Source organism: Otolemur garnettii, unplaced genomic scaffold (assembly GCF_000181295.1).
Source record: "Otolemur garnettii isolate 467f Iridium unplaced genomic scaffold, OtoGar3 scaffold00057, whole genome shotgun sequence".
NCBI lineage: Eukaryota > Metazoa > Chordata > Mammalia > Primates > Galagidae > Otolemur > Otolemur garnettii.
Window position 1 is genome coordinate 7,014,191 of NW_003852452.1, and position 5,426 is coordinate 7,019,616.

At 42.0% G+C, this 5,426-nt stretch overlaps 1 long non-coding RNA gene across 1 annotated transcript in view; it reads left to right on the forward strand.

Annotated features, from left to right (window-relative positions):
- Positions 1–741: 741 nt before the first annotated feature.
- The window catches only part of LOC111726208, a 62,758-nt gene continuing 58,073 nt past the window's right edge, over positions 742–5,426 (forward strand). The window contains exon 1 of the long non-coding RNA XR_002774043.1: positions 742–927. This is a non-coding gene — a long non-coding RNA (uncharacterized LOC111726208). The remainder of the gene's footprint in view (positions 928–5,426) is intronic.

Below are 5,426 nucleotides of genomic sequence, written 5' to 3' on the forward strand. Positions count from 1 at the left end.
TGGAGTCTCCCCCATCTCCTTTCAGTTACGCTTTAGAGTCCTTAAAGAGGTAAACAGCAATTTTTCTTGCTCCAGAGATTCAGTTTTATTTGCTTGGGAAGCTTGTGTGGTGTGATGTTCATCGCTAAAAGCAGAAGCAGCCACAAGGTTGATAACGCCACCAGTTAACAATTCAGAGCTGGGTCTCCCTTTCTAGGCTTCTCTTCCAAATCTTTGAGGAGTGCTTTTGGAGTTCTAAATTCCCTCCCCAAGGGAACACCCAGCGGTCCCAGGAGAAAGGGGCAGAAGGGTGAGCTGACGTTTTCCTTTATTTGCATGGCTTAAAGCTAGCCATTTTCTGCACCACGCGCCGTCGGGCTCGGACTTGCCCGTGACACGGAGGCAATTGTTGTTCATTAAACAGGAGGTTGCGGGGGTTACTTTCATTTCTGATCCGGAATCTATACCAAATACATCAGGAAAAGTTAAAAACGCCCGATCCGCTAGGTTCTCTCCCATCGCATTATCTCCCCTCTTCAGAGATAGCAGGAAAGGCAGCATTTTTTTCCATCAACACCCACTTCCAGTCCTGGGCTGGCTCAGCGAGGAATGTGTAAAATTAGTTGACTCCGGTGAGTGACTCGGGCCGGGCCCAATGGGCGGGCGCGCAGTCGCGGCCGGCCCCGCCCCCTTGCCGCCTCTCTTTGGCTAATTCCTGCAGGGAGGGAGGAGAGAAGGGGCGGCGGGAGGGGAGGTACCTGGGACTGGGAGTGATGTCAGCTCCCGGCGCGGTGTCTGCTCGGATTCCTGACATGGTGTAGGGCGGGCAGGGTGGGGAAGGCGGCGAGTGGACCTGAGTGCGGCGGGGCGGGCCAGCTGGGGCTTTCGGCTCCGGGGCGAGGAGGACCAGAACTTTTGAACTAGTGCGGGCGGCTCGCCACCCCCCAGGTAAGGGCGTTTCGCTCCGCTCGGAGCCCGGAGGGAAGTAGCACCGTTGTGTGGTTGCAGCTGGGTGTTGCGGCTGCTCCTCCGCTTTCCTGGTGGATTTCCTTTTCCAACTCGGGTTTCCCGGTGGGAACCGGCACTTTTTGGGGCGTGGAGGGTGGGGGTAGGGCTTAAACTCCCGGGGCTCCGAACTACCTTAAATGAGAAAACCACCTCCAGGATTGCACGTTTGGACATGTAAGATTTCGTCCGTGTTCTTAGACCCCCACACCCTAGACTCCCAGTAATACTTCCAACCAGAGGGGTGTGTGTGTGTGTGTGTGTGTGTGTGTGTAGGGCGTGATTTTAAAATGCCACAATTTTTTTTTTAATGAATCATTGACTCAAAAATCATGCACTTTGAAAGATAAAAAGTTCTGTATTTTAAAAGCCCCCCATGGCCTATGATGCATTCAGTAAAAGAGCATCAGCGTTATTCTTATAAATCAACACGTCAAACATCCCTTTATATAGTCCAGTCAGAATGTGAGAAATTCAATAGGGGTGTATTAATTATAAGCTTGTGAGAAAACTGGTCTCTTGGGGGCACACTTTCAAAACGCCAACTCTTAATTCACTCTTGACGGAGATCCCTTTTATAATAGCTGCCAACTTTGTGATCTGGAGGGGTTAGGTTAGGAGTCTGCTGGGAATCTCCAGATCTGTTTCCTGCGGCTGCTAGAAGGGGCTGCTGGTGGTGGTGTTCGGGGATCATTTTCAGAGCGGAGAGTTTTAACTGGGAAATGTGGTGAAAGGCGTGGCATACAAACTCTTAATTACAAGGACGTGAATTTTTCAACATGTGGGACCAAAACAAATCCTTGCTTTCAGTAAGAACTGCAGAGAGTGACAGAGAGAGAACTTAAAAGACTAAGTTAGGTATTTAAAGAAAGCGGTTGCCTGTTGGGAGGATGAAAAGTGAAAGAATATGATTCTGATTTTTGTTTATTTCCTGTTTCAAACCTTTTCCTTTTTCCTGCTTGGGGAGTTTGTGTGCTCAGGTCCCTAACTGGGTGTGATTGACTTTCTGGGGAAAAAATTAACTCCCTAGCTGATTCAGAACTCTTGCTTATCAGAGCTTAAGGCAGTTCCCCCTTTATTTCACCTCCAAGTTCCTTTTCAGCAGTGAGGATCCTCCTGCTGCTAGGTCTGTAGGAAATGGCTAGTGGACTTCATGGTGAGTCAAAGCCTATGTCCCAGACCTGAATGAAAGGGCATTTCCAGGAGATGGGGAAAGAAAGAAACCATAACATTACGTGTAATAAACCCAACCAAATCAGGAAACGTGGTGGAGGACTTTATAGATGGAATTCTTGCCAGAGCTAGAAAGAAATTTTTGTTTTGCTCTTGCTCATTTAACACCTGGGTCTGTATTGTTTTTAATCCCTGAAAATAATGAAATAACACAGGGTGGATAAAGAGCAGTGCTTTACAGGAAAGACCAGAATATCTTAATTTTGGTTTGTGTTTTGGACTGTGGTACAGAATGCCTCTGTGATAATAATGGTGAGCCAGTCTTTTCTGTATATGTTCTGCTGGAAGGGGAAGTACGTGGAACACAGTTTATTTTCCAGTGTACTTTGCAGGAAGAGATCTGGAATTCCAGTGGGCTTGCTGTAGCCTAGGCTGATAGCTGTTCCTACTGCAACTTGTAATACCAAAAGATGGAGCTGCAGAACCAGATGGTTAAGGTTAATTATCTTTAGGATGTTATCCTGATGTCTTAGATTCAGATTCGTACTTTCTTTCTAAGAAACGAGTCCTAGCTTAGGGTCTGGAATGTACCAAAGCTCTAACTTTAATTCACAGTTTAAGCAATAGCCGTCATTTTAAATATCTTGTTTGAACCAATATTCCTCTTGGTCCTTGTTTATGAGGCAGTTGTGCTGTAGTAAAACATGATACTTTTAAAGAACAACACTTAAGATGTTTGAGTCATTGAGAAAAGTAGGATCAGGTTATGGCTAAATTATTATTTTTATTATTTTTTGAGATAGAGTCTCACTTTGTTGCTCTTGGTAAAGTGCTGTGGCATCATAGCTCACAGCAACTTCAAACTCTTGCCTCAACCTCCTGAGTATCTGGGACTACAGGTGTTTGCCACAACACCCAGCTAATTTTAAGACAGGGATCTTGCTCTTGCTCAGGCCGGTCTCAAACTCTTGAGCTCAAGCATTCCACCTACCTTGGCCTTCCAGAGTGGCGGTTGAATTTTTTTGACCAACAACTATCATACTTTCGTGCTTCTAGTAGCTACTTTAAAAATTAGGGTCATCTGGCCTTCATGGACAAATGTTGACTTGAAATCCAAGACACACCGTTGTTCTAAATCAATAGTGCCTAACTTCAAAGGTGTCACAGACATTTCTTAGGAACAAGTTTATCTAGGAAGAGTTAGTTCACTGTTTATCTAGTGTTTTGTCACTCGATGTACCATGAGATAAATCAGATCAAGGTCTGTTTTCTCTCAATTAGCTGACCTCTTTTAAAACCTGTTTTTCATATTCTTTTTTAATTTATTTTTTATTTTTACATATACATGTGTTTATTAGGTTTCCACTTTCTGCCTTCAAAAATTAAAAAGGCTTAAAATTTAACAACAATAACAATGTTTGAGATAAGGACTAGAAACAAAAACCTCGTAAAGAATGAACGAAGATAGGCTCGGTGCCTGTGGCTCAAGCGGCTAAGGCGCCAGCCACATACACCTAAGGTGGCGGGTTCGAATCCCCAGCCCGGACCCGCCAAACAACAATGATGGCTGCAACCAAAAAAAAAAAAAAAAAATGGCCGGGCATTGTGGCGGGCGCCTGTAGTCCCAGCTACTTGGGAGGCTGAGGCAGGAGACTCTCTTGAGCCCAGGAGTTGGAGGTTGCTGTGAGCTGTGATGCCATGGCACTCTACCCAGGGGGATAGCTTGAGGCTCTGTCTTAAAAAAAAAAAAAAAAAAGAATGAACGAAGATAAATACATTCAGAAAAGAAATCAGATGATTGCTGCAATGAAGTATTACACAATAATAATAATAGTAATGCAAAGAAAGTAATATTCACATTGTCAAATAAGAGTATGTCTATTATAGAATGCTTTGACTCTGAGGTTCAGTATGGAGTCATTAATTAACTGCTTCTTATTTTTTCCAAAGTCAAAAAATAGACAACTAATATTTATAAATAAAAATAAAAGATAATTTGAAAAAACAGAGCCAAATCTTACTGACAATAGAAAAAAAAGAAACACTTCAAAATCATTCTTCTTAATCTGGATATGCCTGATATTAAAATTGGAAAAAATATATTATTATAAAGGGGAAATTACAAACATAATTCACTTTTAAATGAGGATGCAGTATCCTGTATCCTAAACAACATATTAACACGTTGAAGTAAAAATTAATGTTTAAGTAATGTATGTTACAATCAAATCCAATTTATGTGAGAATTAGTCACTATTTTTTTTCTTTTCCTTACCCTCACCTCCTCCCTCCTTCTCTGTCTGCTCTCCCCTTCCCCCATGCCCCACCATTTCATTAATTGTCACTAATTGTCCTCATATCAAAGTTGAATACATAGGATTTATACTTCTCCATTCCTGTGATGCTTCACTAAGGATAATGTGTTCCACCTCCATCCAGGTTAGTATAAATGCTGCGAAATCTCCATTTTTTTTTTAATGGCTGAATAATATTCCATGGTATACATATACCACAGCTTACCAGTCCATTTCTGGGTCTAAGGGCATTTAGGCTGTTTCCACATTTTAGCGATTGTAAATTGGGCTGCAATAAACAGCCTAGTACAAGTATCTTTATAATAGAAGGTTTTTTTCCTTCTGGATAGATGCCCAGTAATGGGATTGCAGGATCAAATGGGAGGTCTAGGTTGAGTTCTTTGAGGTTTCTCCATACTTCTTTCCAAAAAGGTTGTATTAGTTTGCAGTCCCACCAGCAGTGTAAAAGTGTTCCCTTTTCTCCACATCTGTGCCAGCATCTGCAGTTTTGAGATTTTGTGATATTGGCCATTCTTGCTGGGGTTAGATGATATCTCAGGGTGGTTTTAATTTGCATTTCTCTAATAATTAGGGATGATGAGCATAATATTCTTGAATATTTTTATTTTTGTAAATTAATTTAGATTATATCAATAATTGGTTACATTAAAGTTAACTTTTTGAGCTTTTCATCTCCCATATTTAAAAGTACCTATATTTCAAACAGCCAGATTTTCAAACTTTAACTGAAAGAAGACCTCTTCCTGCATTCTACCTTTTCTTTCTTTTTTTTTCATTTTTTTTCCATTCTATCTTTTCAAAGGCATTATTACATGCCTCTGGCCTGGTCCGAATGTCACTGAAGGAGTGAATTAATGAATGCATATTCATTCGTGTTTGAGTTCATGTCTTGATTCTTTATTAAAGAAATGTCACTTGGCTCGGCGCCTATAGCTCAGCCGGCTAAGGCGCCAG